This window comes from Chlorocebus sabaeus, chromosome 7, assembly GCF_047675955.1.
Source record: "Chlorocebus sabaeus isolate Y175 chromosome 7, mChlSab1.0.hap1, whole genome shotgun sequence".
NCBI lineage: Eukaryota > Metazoa > Chordata > Mammalia > Primates > Cercopithecidae > Chlorocebus > Chlorocebus sabaeus.
In genome coordinates, this window is record NC_132910.1 from 74,496,550 (window position 1) to 74,513,065 (window position 16,516).

Here is a 16,516-nt window from a genome sequence, read left to right on the forward strand (position 1 = left end):
TAATGGTGGCCTCTTGGTCTGTAAAACCATGTCTTTACTAAGCATCCTGGTGGTCCCAGTGACTGTATTCTGGTGACTGCCAGTAAAGGTTTAGGCAACCTCCATCACTGTGCCCCCTCCCAGTAGTAACCAGATCCTCAGTGCTTTCAAATTCAACCAAGTCAGACAACCAATCTCAGATTTCTATTTCCCTCACCTGAAGTACTTCTGTTACCAATTACTTTAAGCAGCAGAGCTCACTCTAATCAGTTCAAGCAGATACCAGATACTTGTAGTTAAAGGAGACCAGAGAACTATGCCCAAGTGGTTGCTACAACCGCTAGGAATGGAGTAGCCCTGAGAAATTTGCTAAATCCAACAAAGGACTATTTTGAGCAAAACACTCCTGGCATTGCCTCCTTGTCACTTGGAACCTACGACTCTAGGAACTGAGCCTCAGAAACTCTGCCACAGTTGCCCAAAAAGAATTGGAGGTTTCTGCTTTCTGGGAGACTTGATCTCCTCACCTTGTTCACTTCTACCTTCGAGTTTTGTGTGGTCATGTGACTTTGCAGAAGCTGGATTTCATAAAGACTTTCACTGCAAGAGTCTGGGAAGTGTGGAGTTCATTTTTGGCCTGTGAAGCACAGGAAGTCAAGCTACAAGAAGGTATAGAAATGCTGAGGAACTTGCATGGTGGCTCACGCCTGTAATCCCAGCAGTTTGGGAGGCTGAGGTGAGTGGATCACCTGAGGTCAGGCATTCGCGACCAGCCTGGCCAACATGGTAAAACCCTATCTCTACTAAAAATACAAAAATTAGTTGGGGATGGTGGCATGCACCTGTAGTCCCAGCTACTTGGGAGGCTGAGGCAGGAGAATTGCTTGAACCTGGGAAGCGGAGGTTGCAGTGAGCAGAGGTCACGCCGCTGCACTCCTGCCTGGGTAACAGAGTGAGACTGCGTCTCAAAAAAAAAAAAAAAAAAAAAAAAAAAGAAATGCTGAGGAACTCAACTCATTGTTCACACTTTTACAGGAGCTGTTAAACCTCTGGTCCTATTCTCCATTTAATGAAACTTAGCAGATAGTATAGGCAGGTCACAGGTGGGAGTCAGAGAGGCCGTTTTAGCTGTGGGTGATTTCTTCTTAAAGATGAGGAATTTCAAAGGAAGAGTAGAGCTAGGGAAGAGGTACTAGTAATTATTATACAAAAATAGAAAGCAGATGTGTCAGATGTTATAGAAAAAAGGAAAAGAAGTCTGTATTTACGAAACAAAGAACTAATGGCATTTCTTTTCAGTCTCCTAAGGTATGACAATGGTGCAGCCAAGAATAACAAAGAACAGGAACTAGAAAAAATGAATTGCAGTTTCTCTTAAATTTCATTCATATTTAAATCCTCTGTTCTTATATTTTTAAATAAAAACAGCAACAGGAACTTAGCTTTGGGCTAAAACTGGAAACAACTCACATTGTTATACTTTTTTGAAAACAAAATTTAATTTTTTCAGGTTCAAATAAACGCAATTTAAAGTAATGAAATGATAATCATGAATGATAAGTGAGGGGGGAGGCAAACATCGTAAAGAGATGAGAAGATAGTAATTAATTTGGGGGAAGTTCATATCTGCAATATACAAAATGTTAGAATTATAAACTCAAGATGTGAAAATTAAAAGAAACCTAGAAACCAGTTGAACTTCTCCCTGCAAGGCAGAATTTCTTCTGTATTCCTGACAAACGGTTCATCTTCTATCTTCCACTTGACTGTTTCTGGGAACAATGAACAAGCTGCCATCTTGGTCATCAAATGATAAATAAATGTAGTTTGGTATAACTCTCCCTTAGGAAAATTTTGCTGATATCCAATGATTACTGTTTTTTGTTTTTAAGTTCTTATAACCTATGCGATTTGTTCTTGTATTTACTAATATAGTTTCAGATTTATTAGGCAGCTCAATAGATGTGAAAAGATTTTTTTCAAAATTCCACTTATAATCAGAATTAAACATATCAAGGGGATTAGTGCCTTGGGTAGCTTCCAACCTTTCTGTCTAAACATCCCATTCAGTACTCAAACTGTTTTCAACAATGGGCACTGCCAAGAGAAAACCTTTCAAACACCAAAGAAAATAAAATTCATTTATATATTTTAATTTAATATATATTGAAGAACAAAAGGCAGGGGAAATAGAATGGTTGTGTATAAAAGTTGACTTACACTGATTTACCCGTTACTGAAATAATTATCAAGTGCACTGATATCAAACCCCAACATTAATTCGATTATGTGCTTATCATTTACTGTGAGATTTACCTTTTCCTACTGTGGCAATTATATTGGTCAAAACTCTTTTGGATTGCAAATGACAGAAAAATCATTAAACTGGCTTATGTAAAAGAAGGAATTTATTGGCTTACTTCACTGAAAAGGTGATTGATTTACATATGGCTGTATCTGGGTGCTCACAGGATGTGGTTAATAATCTCTCACTCTCCTTCTTTCTTTCCTATGGATGACTGTTCCTCACTGATGACAGGATGGCGGAGTGCAGCCCCAAGTCTGTATGCTGCCACTTATTCCAGCAGTCCCTCATCTTTTTGGTACCAGTGACTGGTTTTGTGGAAGACAATTTTTCCATGGACCTGGCAGTTGGGGATGGTTTCTGGATGATTCAAGTGCATTATGTTTATTGTGGACTTTATTTCTATTATTGCATTATAATATATAATGAAATACGAATACAATTCACCATAATGTAGCATCAGTGGGAGCCCTGAGCTTGTTTACCTGCAACCAGATGGTACCATCTGGGAGTGATAGGAGACAGTGACAGATCATCAGGCTTTAGATTCTCAGAAGGAGCTGGCAGCCTAGATCTCTTGTATGCGCAGTTCACAATAGGGTTCATTCTCCTATGAGACTCTAATGCCACAGCTGATCTGACAGGAGGCGGAGCTCAGGTGGTAATGTGAGCAGTGGGGAACGGTGTCCCACTGTGCAGCCCAGTTCCTAGCAGGCGTTGGACCAGTACCGGTATGTGGCCTTGGGGTTGGGAACCCCTGAGTTATTCAGTTCCACTACAAAGGAAGAATGCCTTTATTCTAATAATTTCAGCAAAAGTTCCCTGGCTAACTATCATGAGATCCACTTGGTTCATATGCCTGTTCCTGAAACTTACCACTATAGACTGAACAGGCTGATGGCAGTCACATGTTTACTGCTGGAAATAGGAAGGACTTCATATGATGTGAAGTGTACAAAGCCCCAGCTGACAAGGCAGTGCAACCCTGGCTATTTTCTGGGCAAGCTTGGTGCTCTGGTGCTGGGCTTCATTTGCCTGAAGCAAGGGGTGCATTTTTCTAATTTGTGCGAAGACATTCTGTGAACTAGCTGTGGCCCTGGAGCCATGTATGTGGATGGGGTCGGTCCCACTGAACCACTGAGACTGTGAGTGGGAGAGCTGAATGGACAGCTGTCAGGTAAAAATCAAATTCATTTCCATTTTCAGTACATATTAAACAGGAAATTAAATGAAAATTAGGTTCACTTTCTATAAGGGAGAATGGATGCACAAGCAGAACTATTGGATATACATGACAGAAAGTTAATACCATTACTGTAATTCTGAATCTTGCCTTGTAGAGCAATTCAACTGTTTTAAGTCTACTCAACTCAGCTCAACCCAATCCAACAATTATTTTTTATAGGCCAAAATATGTGTGTGTGTGTGTGTGTGTGTGTGTGTTTGTACACACGCCTGTGTGCTGGGTAGGGAGGTGCTACCAAAAAAAGAAAAGAAAAGAAAAGAAAAGAAACAGACAGACCTACCTTCAAAAAGCATAAAGTATTCTGACTTTAAGCCATGCCAACTATGAAAGTTCTTCTTAAATTCGACTGTTATACCAAATAAATTAAAAATTATGCAAAATTAAAGATGGTAGGATGTTTTAGTTGCTTTTTAGCAAAATAATGTGTATTTAAGTGAATTACACAACTATTAGATGTTCAAATATGATTATATTCTGGTAAACTTACAGAATTAGGAGTTGAAAAATTATTTATTATATGTGTTATAGTTATATCTGTCCCTATTTCCTAACAGTCTGAAATAGCAGCCAAATGTAGTTCCTGTAGAAAGTCATTTTAGGTTTTCAGGTGACTTTTAACTACCACTTAGCTTTAGTTTTAAACTACTACTAGTAACTCATCGTTTAAAAAAATTGAATTAGCCTTTTATTTCTGTAAAGAAAACTCACCTTTACTCTCCCTTTAAAGTACTGTAGGAATTTTAACAGGACATGCATTAACTTTAGACCTTAGGGAAAGCACAAAATAAACAGCAAGCTGATAATATTATCTCGCCAAAGTAAAACAAGAGATGGAGGCGTGGGGAGAGAGGGCGGCAGTAACCAAACGCCAAATGGGATTTATTTTTACTTAAACGTTTACAGAGCATCAGCGAGAACTTCTAAGCTAAATATGTCATCTAGCACCTGAAAAAATTTAAGTCTGGTTCTTTCTGGATAAAAGAAAGAGCACAGGATTTAAGTGAGTAAACCTTAAGTAAGGTTAAGTGAGTAAATTCTTAGAAAAACAAAATAAAACAAAACAAAACAAAAAAACAAAACCTAACCGCCACAATTGGACTTCGGAACATTTTTCTCCCCTTAGCAGCGGGCTAAATTTTCAGTTCCTCGGCCACTGATCAGGGAACTCTGCGCTTCAGGCTGTGTACATTCCCAGGTCTGGAAGGGTGATGATGATGATGATGCGATGATGAGTTAGGGCAATTAGAACCACAGCAAAAAAAAAAAAAAAAAAAAAAAAAGCTCGCAGGGACGGAGCGCCGCCGCCGCCGCAGCCGAGGCCGCGACCACGGCCCGAGCCGGCCACCGCGCGTCAAAGGAGCCATTCAGGGCCCGGCGAGGCGCGGGGGTTGAGAAGTTAAGGAGCGGGAGGTGGCGCGCCGGGGCCGCGGCCGCGCCATTTGCATTTCAATGCGACCCGCTTGTTGACTCAGTGCCCAGCGCTTCCGCAGCTCCCACCAGAATCCGCCTTTGTTGGTTTTAGCTCCGGTCAAGTCCACTTCTTGCATCGGGGGAGCAGCGCGCATTGAGTTTGTGTAGTCAGGCAGAACGCTCGACAGGAAGGAAGGAGGAAGGGGCGCTCTGCGCAGCCATTGTCTGGGCAACCGGGCTTAAGCAGCCGAGTGACTATTTAATCTATAAGGTGCACTTGAATCCCTCGCAAATCCTCTCAGTGTGGAGCGGAGGCACCCAGACAGGGACAGATGGTGCAGAACCCCTTTGTTTAAGAAGATGGAAATGCGCTTTTTCCTTTACTTAAGGTGGTCCACTCTTTTAACTGTTGCTATTCCCCCTTGCTGAATTGTCAAGGAGAGGACATGAGAGACTCATGGGTCTGGTCAGCCTGGCCAAAGCGCCTCTGTATTAAGAAAAAGTAATTGCTGGAAGGGAGTCCGCCTCTTTTGGTGAGCCATGAGTACAGGGGAGATTCACGCACCCTTTTGGTGCCCTTTGCACTTAGGCAGAGAGTAGTGGAAAGAAGTGTGTTCAGAATTTTTGCAAGATGGTTTTTCATAGGCTCCCTGTCTTTCCTTTTTTCACATTAATCATCAGGTTCAGAGGTCTCGGGATGCTTTCCGTGCAACCACGGGAAAAGGGAGACGTCTTGTCTTCAGGGGGCCTGCTGCTTCGCAGTGACCTCTTGGGCTCCGAAGCAGAAAGGTTGATGGGCAGGATGGCCGCTGCAGCTGGGCCGCACCTGTGTTTCTTCCTCCACAGCTGTAATTTAGGGTGTGTTCAGCATCAGGCTGGGGAAAGGTACACATAGGTTTGGGGTATTGTAGAAAAGTGGGAGATTCTGCCCATAGAGCCCTCGAGTATGGTGACATTTCACAAGATAGGTTTTCTGATCTTCCTGACAACATGGGAGTATTCCACTTTCAGCGGGGCTGGGGGTACACTAGGACCATCAGATCCCACCCCTAGTCAGTCTGAAATGAATTCAACCAACCGTCCACACATATAAGTCTCAGTTTTTGCAGTCAGGCGAGGTGCGGTGGTTTAGGCCTGTAATCCCAGCACTTTGGGAGGCCCAAGCAGGTGGATCACGTGAGGTCAGTAGTTCAAGACCAACTTGACTAACACGGTGAAACCCTGTCTCTACTAAAAAATACAAAAATTAGCTGGGCTTGGATCCCAGCTACTCAGGAGGCTGAGGTGGGAGAATCGTTTGAACCCAGAGGCGGAGGTTGCAGTGACCCCAGATTGTGCCACTGCACTCTGGCTTGGGCGACAGAGTGAGCTGTCTCAAAAAAAAAAAAAATAGAAAAACATACAGTCATGGTCCTGCTGGGCTGTTCTAGCCAAAGATACAAATCAATTAAAGGAAAAGCCTGAATGGACAGCTGTCAGGTAAAAATCAAATTCATTTCCATTTTCAGTACATATTAAACAGGAAGCAGATAATTGTCTTGTGGTTTTGAAGGTAAAATAAAGAGGACACATTATAAAATAGATTGTTGAAGTATTTTAATCTAGGTGTTTCAGTCTCGGGCTGTTAATACGTTTGTATAAAGAGGTAGGTGTCTGTTTGGTCTCTAATGCAAACACTTGACTATGTGAAATGTTCACATCCATTTTTAATTTTTCTTAAAAGGCACTTTCTCTTCCCAGCCACTTGGCTGCAGAATTCTTGCTCTCAAGTTGTCCTGACATGCTCTGAGAGCACACACAACATACATACAACACCTGGATCTGTGAATTAATTACTGCCTAGGCTACCAACAAGAACCTTTCTAAGTGGCCAAGTGCAAGGACCTTCTGTTTCTTATCCAAGTACATTCTTTCATCACAGCCTTGGTCCAAGAATTGACCCTTAACTATGAATTCCTGCTTCATTTCCAGTTCAGTCAGCCATTTTAGAGCAGGAAAAAGCCAGAAGCAGGTGTCAGCCAGCAGGTGTGGCCCATAATTCATATTTTTCACAGAAGCATCATTTAGAGGGGAAAAAATCTGTCTAAGCTGGTTTCAAAGTTAACTTATTAGTATAAATTTTTTTAAAAAGGTAGGCCAGCCTGGGCAACAAAGTGAGACCCCTGTCTCTACAGAAAAAAAAAAAAAATTAGCTGGGTGTGGTGTTGCACACTTGTTGGCCCAACTACTCAGGAGGCTGAGGTGGGAGGATCACTAGAGCCCAGGAGGTTGAGACTACAGTGAGCTGTGATCAGGCCACTGCACTCCAGCCTGGGCAACAGAGTAAGTCCCCATGTCTAAATAAAATAAAATAAAATAAAATAAAAAATTTAGGAGTGGGGTGGGTCAGCGTTTTTTCTTATAATATGTGTTTAAGCATTGCTCCGTGAACAATTTGCTTAGAAATCCAAATGTTAAACTGAGACAGCTTTGCTTGCAGTTTTAAAATGTTACAGATTTTTCCTTCTGAATAGTGAAAAATGGAATACAATGTTATTATTCCATGGACAGGTGTGAGCTTGAGCATATTATGTTCCTTGACTTTCTTTTGATTTTATATAATGTGTCTTTTGTTGGACTTCATTACAGTGATGGCCTCCCCCTCTGTTTCTGATTAAACCATGAAACCTCACACACTCACTGATATTTTTAACTTTGTTTTGGTTAGTAAGCAAGTTTTGGTGATGAGACTATGAAGCCACAAATTCCCTAAAGCACTGGAATTCAGTTAAAAGGAAACTCCTCCATCCAGCAAAGAGTTTTGGTTTTAGTTGAACCTGGAGCTTCATGTTCGTTCCTAGTTAATAAATGATGCCCATTCATCTAGCCCAAGGGCACGAGATTGGGGATGCTCACATTCTATTGGGTGAAGAATTCCTAGAGTGCCTAAAACCAATGTGTTATGTGGGACCTCGATTAAAGGTCAGAGAATGAGATTATATATTCCCATAGGGAAGGGCTACTTTAGCAACTGACCCTACTTATGAGAGAGGGTTCGGCCAGCTGGGACATGAATTCAAAGGCTTTAGTTATGAATCATTTCCTATAAGACTATTATGTCTGGGTTGAAGGTGTTCAAATTGAACTGTAATTTTTAGTTTCTGCATTGCTTGCTTGGGTTTGAAATGGAAATAATTATGGTGATCCTCCATACCAGAAAGAAGATTACTTACAAGTGCACACCGAAATTTGCATTCAGGTGTGGAATTAGTTTAGGAAAGCTCTCCAAGTCAGAATCTGTTTTCCCCAAAGTCAGCACAGAGCCCCAGTTGCTGCCTCTGAAAGATTTCTGTCGCATCTTATCTGGTATCTGTGGTGGTTGCCAGTATCGACTGCTCCCTCTTTAGAAAGCTACTCCCTTGTCTGTGGTGACAGGACACACTCCTCTTTTTCTCCTACCTCCATGGCCTGTCCTTCTTAGTCTTCTGTTTTGGCTTTTCCCCTTTGCCCATCCCTTACTTGTGTCTCTGAGAAGTTCTCTCACTGGGAGAGAACTCTTTCCTACATTCTCCCTTGGTGAGCTTTCTGGGAAGTATTTCTTGAACACACTGTCTACTCTCCTGCCTCAGGGCCTTTGCACATATGATTTTGTCTGCTTAGAATGTTCTTTCCTCACATATGGGGATATGTGGCTTGCTTCATTGTTTAGTTTGCCAGTGTCACCTTTAGATGAAGGCTTTCCTAGTTATCCATAGTAAATAGCAGGTATCTAGTCAGGGCTGGGACTAGGAGGAGGCAAGCAAGATCCCCAGGGTGCAGAATTTAAGGAGGCACCCACTCTCATGCAATGGCAGGGTGAGCACCTGAGAATGAGTGCCCCTTTACATTTAGTGTCCTGAGCACCTCACTTGCCTAAGCCATCTGGCCCTGTACCCAGTCACTCTCTAGTCTCCTTATTTTTCTTCACAGATGTTATCACCCACTAACATATGTACATAATTGATTACTGTCTGTTTCCCCACCCTTGCCCCACCCATGCTATGACAGTGTGAACCCTGTGGGAGCAGGCCCTTGTCTGTTTTATTTTTTGCTGTATCCCTGGAGCCTAGAACAGCTCAGGACATAGTCAGTATTCAGTATATGTTTATATTTAATTAAATATAATGTATAAATGGCTACCATTTATATTACTGATGGCTCTCAAATTTGCAAAAACAAGGTTTGTAAATGGACCTCTCCCCTTGATGCCCCACAAGCTTTTTAAAACTCAGCATATCCAAAATTGCATTTAATACCTTCTGCTGCCAAACCTACCTCCCATTTGAATTCTCTTTTCAGATGAATAGCACCTACATGCAGCTCAGATCAAAATGGTACAGATGTGGTAACTCAGGCTTGTCAAGTTCGCTCCGGAAATAACTCCTGGCCTGGTCATCTCCATCCCTAGGGCCCTGCCCTCTCATTCAGGCCCTCCTCCCTGCCTCCGGGGAAAACTGCCTTCACCTTCCAACTGATCTTGCACATATTTTGCCTTTTTCTGTTGGAAACCTCCACCACGTTGCTATGAAGGGAGCTCTCTAAACCACACATCTGATAATGCCACTTCTTTACCTTATTCTCCTTCCACATAGCCCCATAGGTTTGAAGATCCAATGCAAATTTTGTAGATGAGAAAGCCGTTATGATCTGCTGCTGAGCCTCCTGTGCCTACTTCCTCTCTTTTTCTGCCCCTGTGTCCTAGCCTGCCTCCCCACCCAACACATAGTCTTTGTGCTCTCTTACAGAATACTTGTAAGTGCTAGAAACATCTGTCTTGTTAAATGCAGCTGTACCTTACCATTGCCTGCCAAATTCTCCTTATCTGTTCAACCTCAGTGGAAGGAGCAATTTGAACTTCCTTGCCTATCAAGCTCTTTTGTAATTTTCTGTTTCCCTTTCTCCCGCATGCTACTGTGAGCACCTCTGAGGACAAAAACTGAGTCTTTCATTTTGCATACCCAGTATAGAGTTGGCGCTCCATGTTGTTTGTTGAATGAGTATATAAACTCATCTGAAGATTATTTTGTTATATAGGATATAGATCTTAAATGACGTTCTCTTTACTTGCCAACTATTTATTCCAGTATCATTAAAAAAAAAAAATCCTTCTGACTGGGCAAGGTGGCTCATATCTGTAATCCCAGCACTTTGGGAGGCTGAGGTGGGAGGATTGCTTGAACCCAGGAGGTTGAGCTGCAGTGAGCTGTGAGTGTGCCACTGCACTCCAGCCTGCGTGACAGAGTGAGACTATATCTCTCAAAAAAAAGAAAGAAAGAAAGAAGTCCTTTCTATACCCTTATGTGAAAGGTTTACTTTGTCATATAGTAAATTTTAACAAATATTTGGATATAGTTCCTGTTTTCTCTTTTGTTCTCTTGATTTACATATCCATTCCTGCACCAGTCAGTAATTCCCTCAGTTACACTCCCCATCACCTCCCCCCCGCCCACCCCCGCCCAGAATGTTTTCTGTACTTTATCCATGATTATTTTCCTAAATACATTTTGGTATTGAATGTTATGTTGATTTTTAATATTAATAGAAAAATCCCTTTAAAAGTTTTAATTGGAGTAATTATGCAGTACTGAACATTATCTTCGAAAAAGTAGAACTTTTTAAATTATCATGTTCACATCTTGAAGTTGGTTAGTTGCTAGTTTAAGAGTAACCAGATAATGGAGAAACTACATCAAAAGCTGATGTCAAGTGACAGTCAGTTTGTAATCACTCTAGTTTCTCAGGACAGAATTCACAGATTCATGTTTCTCACACCTGATAAGTTCTTCCCTTCCTATGCATAGATAATGCATCTAACAAGTCAACATATTTGTCTTTTAAAACTCTCATGGAGATAGACAACATCTTTCATTCATGTGCCATTTTAGCAGTAGATGGAATATTATAGGTGGAAAGTTCTTTCTTTTGTCCAACCCGAGTATTTAAACACAAATTCAACCTATTCTCTTGGTGGAGAAGAAAAGCAGCTGGCCACCATCCCTTTCCCACAAATTTTTCTTATACTTTCAAGTGGTAATAGTGAAACACATCTTCAGCTCAGTTTGACTAAAAATGTATTTTGTGCCGGGTGCGGTAGCTCAAGCCTGTAATCCCAGATCTTTGGGAGGTCGAGGCGGGCGGATCACGAGGTCAGGAGATTGAGACCATCCTGGCTAACACGGTGAAACTCCATCTCTACTAAAAATACAAAAAATTAGCCGAGCGAGGTGGCGGGCGCCTGTAGTCCCAGCTACTTGGGAGGCTGAGGTAGGAGAATGGCGTGAACTCGGGAGGCGGAGCTTGCAGTGAGCCGAGACTGCGCCACTGCACTCCAGCCTGGGTGACAGAGCGAGACTCCGTCTCAAAAAAAAAAAAAAAAAAAAAAAAAAAAGTATTTTGTGGGGCCTTCTAAACCTCCATAAGTTTTGCACAAACCTTTCAAGCATTTTACTTGATTAATCCCCTATGATTATCTAATACAAGATGCTGCACACTGCCTGAAGCTCAGATTGTGAAGAGAGGGCTGTAACCTTGGGGGCGTCTGCATCGTGTTCACTGCATTATCAGCCTTTCCTATCCTTTGTTTGTATTATGGGATCAAAAACACAAAAAATTTTGTTTTTTACCTTGTTTATTTTAAACCCCTAGTGTCTTTTGGCTGGGAATAGAGTCTAAACTTTCTAATTTAAGCAAAGGAGTTTATGAGCCACTGGGGCAAATATTTCATTCCATAGCCCAGCAGTTGGAAGGAGGGAGATGATTTGGTTCATTGATTTCTCTTCTGACTCCATTTATTTCCAGTTCTAGCCCCTGATCCCTATCTGCCAGGGGAGTAGTTAATCATTTTTCTCATATCCTCTGGCTCTCAATAAGTGCTCAGGTGATCTGATTTAAGGTATGTCTTAAGTTTGTACAAGCCACTTACATGAGCTCATAGATACAATTTATTTCAGGTAAAGTTATTGGTAGTATATAAGGATGATACAACTTGGTTTACATTATCATGAAATTTTAAAATCTGATTAATTTTACACAAATAGATAGTTAAAAAAAATTTTTTTTAAATTGCCTAGAACCATAGCAATGGAAGTTCACTCCCACTCATACCTGTAGGAAAGATTTTTGTAAACTACTTGAGACAGTTGAGTTTTAGGCCACACTGTCAATCAAACAAAACAATACTAACAAACTTATCCATTTGGGCCACTGTTTACCTGCTTTTCCTCCATTTCTTTGACAAGAGCCTATGCAGAAACATGAACAATACAGGTCAGCCTTTAAAAACAAACAACTTCGTGAGAAGTGAGCACATTTAGGGAGTACATCCCTGGGCTGCAGAGGTTCAGCCCAACACATGTGGTGCAGAGTTTATAGAAGACATAAGGGAATGGAATGTGTTCTTCCACAGCAGTGACTCTGGGAAGCTCTATACTTATTTCAGTGATGCTGCCAATACTGAAGATTCATTTTGGACCTCCTCTTTAAGAAACACCTTCAGACTTTCTATCCCAAAATATTTCCAAAGTCTATCAGTTCTTTTTTTTTTTTGTCATCCCTATGGCCAATGCCCTAATTCAGATACTTAACATCTCTTAACCCTGAATATGGAAACATTTTCTCACTTTTTTTTTTTTTTTTTTTTTTTTGAGAGGGAGTCTCGCTCTCTCACCAGGCTGAAGTGCAGTGGCACAATCTTGGCTCACTGCAACCTCTGCCTCCTGCGTTCAAGTGATTCTCCTGGCTCAGCCTCCAGAGTAGCTGGGATTACAGGCACATGTCACCACACCCAGCTAATTTTTGTGTTTTTAGTAGAGACGGGGTTTCACCATGTTGGTCAGGATGGTCTCGATCCCTTGACCTTGTGATCTGCCTGCCTCGGCCTCCCACAGTGCTGGGATTACAGGCGTGTCTGGCCTTCTCACTGGTTTTATGCCCAGTCTACACCCCTTCAGTTAATTTTTCTCGTTGTTGCTAGAGGGATCTTTTTCCTGTGACCACATCCCTTAATGTGACAGTCAGCACTTTCTACCATCTGGTTTTATTCTATTTTCCAGGCTTTTCTTCTCCCTATCCCCTCCATATGAATAATACTGCTATGAACATTAGTGTACAAGTCTTTGTGGGGCTGTATGTTTTTGTTTCTCTTGGGTATATACCTAGGAGTGGAATTGCTTGGTCATATGTGGTAACTGTGTGTAACATTTTGAGGAACTGCCAAGCTGTTTTCCAGTGCAGCTGCCTCATTTTACATTCCCACCAGTAATGCATGCGGGTTCCAATTTCTCCACATCCTTATTAACACTTGTTATTGTTGGTCTTTTTGATTATAGCCATCTCAGTGTGTGAAGAAGTATCTCACTGTGGTTTTGATTTGCATTTTCCTAATAACCAGTGATGTTGAGCATCTTTTCATATGTTCATTAGCCATTTACATATTTTTAAAGAGAGACGTTTATTTCAGTCATTTGCCTATTTTTAAATTAGGCCATTTGTCCTTTCATTATTGAGTTTTAAAACTTCTTTACGTATTGTGAGTAAAAATCCTTACTGGATATATGATTTGCAAATGTTTTATCACACTCTGTGGGTTCTTTTCATTTTCTCAATAGTGTGATTTGAAGCACAAATATTTTTAATTTTGATTTAGCCTGACTTACCAATCTCTTGCTAGCTCGTACTTTTGGTGTCATATATCAAAAATCATTGCCTAACTCCAGGTCATAAGGATTTAATCCTGAATTTTCTTCTAAGAGTTTTATAGTTTTAGATTTTTTTATTTAGGTCTCTGATCCACTTTGAGTTAATGTTGTGTGTGGTGTGAAGTTAGGGGTCCAAATTCACATTTGTTGTGTGGATTTCCAGTTGTCTTAGCACCATTTGTTGAAAAGACTATCCTTCCCCCATTAAATTGTCTTGTCCCTCGATCCCTATGTATTTTTATAGTTTAATGTCCTTATTTATGTTATTACTTTGAGTTAGAATTATTTTCTTTTCTATCATTCTTCTCTTCCTATTGACATTTGAGTATAACCTTCATCTAACTATATCAAGATTATTTTTAGATTTATCATCTCAATAAAACTTCTCTAACCATGCAAGCTAAATTATTGCTCCCTCCTTTGTGTTCCCATAAATAGTATTTATTTTATATCTTGATTATGGCATGTGTCTTCTTGCACTCTAATTAGCTGTGTGCACTTCTATCTCTTCTACTGCACTGCATGTTCCTTTTGGAAGGACTTACTTGTGTATGTGTGCCAGGTACAATGTGTGGCAACTAGTAAGTATTCAGTAAATAGTTGCTGATTAGGTGAATGAATAAATGTATAAATGAACAAATAAATGAATGCCCTAAATAAGAATACATTTCTATACTATGGCAGTAGGCTCTGTTTTTTAAAATAACCAAGAGTCTTAGGTGAATGAGGAAAATACTACAATGAATGGTGGTGCGTATTACCATTTCAGACCGAAGGCAAACTCTGAAGATGGTTCCAAAGGACAAGACCCTCATTACTTAGTGCTAACATTTCCTCTCAAAGTTAGCTATCTCTCACCAGTGTAATATGAAGTATAACACCAGGATTGGGATTATGATCTTGGGGATGGTACAAACCTCTGCTTAACCGACACCTCTCACATTCATTTAATGATTTGTCACAGTGCTTCCTTCTCCCACTCTATAGCCCCTAAGCACACGCTTAGTGTCAGTATTCCACATTTTACTCCAGAAGCTGGACACCATTCTAGAAGGTCACATTTGGAAAGCCAAGCCACACCACCCACTCTGGGAAAGCACGTTCTGTTCAGGCTTTTCTGTGGCTTTTAGTAAAACTTAGTTGACTTTACTTGGCTATCATGAAGTAGGTTATCCTGGAGGATAGGAGATGGGTTGATGGAGGCAAGAGCTGGTGGTGACAGAATCAGAGGTACTGCTAACAGATGTTGTGTCCTATTTGAATGTTATAGAAAAATACATTGCTCTTTTGCGGGCATATAAGGTCTTCTGGTTCGTAGCTATGAAGGCAAACCTAAAGAGCTAGTGGTCAGGAAAATCAGGCCCAGCTCTAAGCCTGTGCTTAACTAGAACTTCTAATGTAAAACAACTAGTGCTGAGATAGTGGAATCCCATTGTAACCCATTGTCCAGAGATGAGAAAACACCCACATTATTGGCTTCCTGTGTCACAATGAGAGGGCTCACTTTACACCACCATGTACTTGGGGATATGATTTGATTTGCAACATAACTGAATCCATGAGAAAGCCAGGTGTGGGACTCATGAATTTTTACTGTATTTCTTCCATGTCAAAGCAAGAAAAATTCATAAGAATCTTTTGTGCATCATCAAAAGAGTCAAAGTGTCAGCCCTGTATAAGCACGTTCTTCCCAACATATACATGTAGCCTCTGAACATCTGCAAAGCAGCATTGCCATTAAGGAGTTTGCTGGTGTTTTGGAACAAGTGAATAGCAGCCAGATAGCATGAAGAGCAAGGAAAACTTTCAGCTTGTAGACTCACAGATGGGCTTCCTGCTGAAATGATTAACAACTATGGTCAGATCTGCAAGTAGTGACCACAAAACACCTGCTTTCATTTCATGTGTTTAAATTCACATTTATTAAAATGGGCTGGGTGCGGAGGTGCTTGCCTGTAGTCCTAGCTACTTGGGGGGCTGAGGTGGGAGGATCACTTGAGCCAAGGAGGTCGAGGATGCAGTGAGCCGAGATTGTGCCACTGCACTCCAGCCTAGGTGACAAAGTGAGAACTTTCTCAAAAAGGAAAAGAAAAAAATTTATTAAAATAAACAATAGTTCATTTATGTAACAAAAATGTAATTGTCAAAATAGTTTTCAGAATGCATACAAGGGTTAACATGGTCAAGAACTATATTCAGTTACTTAATGTAAATCTGTGTTAGAATTAAAGACCAAATACTAACGGTTATTCACAGGTGAGATGAATAACTGAAAAAGTCCCCAATTTTTTAGGTTTCTATTAGGCTAATTTACGTAAGTCAGAATATCTAAATTGATTAGAAGTGTGTGGTAAATGAAAGCTTGGATGATTTTCATGGATCTTGCTGTTTATCCAAGTATGGCATGCTTAGCAAACCCTAATAACAGATTTGCTTTGAAAATCAAGATAAAGGCCAGGCACGGTAGCTCACACATATAATCCCAGCACTTTGGGAAGCTGAGGCAGGTGGATCACCTGAGGTCACGAGTTCGAGACCAGCCTGGTCAATATGGTGAAACCCCCGTCTCTACTGAAAATACAAAAATTAGCCAGGTATGGTGTTGTCACCTGTAATCCCAGCTACTTGGGAGGCGGAGGCAGGAGAATTGCTTGAACCCAGGAGGTGGGGGTTGCAGTGAGCTGAAGATTGTGCCATTGTACTCCAGCCTGGGTGACAGAGCAAGACTCTGACTCAAAAAAAAAAAAAAAAAAGAAAAAGAAAAAAAAAGAAAATCAATATAAAACTGAAAGGAACTTATTTATTTCCTACTTATTTAATACTTTTCTATTTGTTTAGTCATAGGAGAAAGGCATATACAGC

General features: G+C 40.9%; 1 long non-coding RNA gene across 7 annotated transcripts in view; it reads left to right on the forward strand.

The window, feature by feature from the left end:
- The first annotated feature begins 314 nt into the window (after window positions 1-314).
- Window positions 315-16,516, forward strand: part of LOC119621742 (uncharacterized) — a 472,197-nt gene continuing 455,995 nt past the window's right edge. For 2 of the 7 annotated variants that reach the window (XR_012093425.1, XR_012093428.1), the window contains exon 1: window positions 319-715. This is a non-coding gene — a long non-coding RNA (uncharacterized lncRNA). Of the gene's footprint in view, window positions 716-16,516 lie in introns of all 7 variants that reach the window. The other 5 variants (XR_012093424.1, XR_012093427.1, XR_012093422.1 and 2 more) reach the window with 5 other exon arrangements.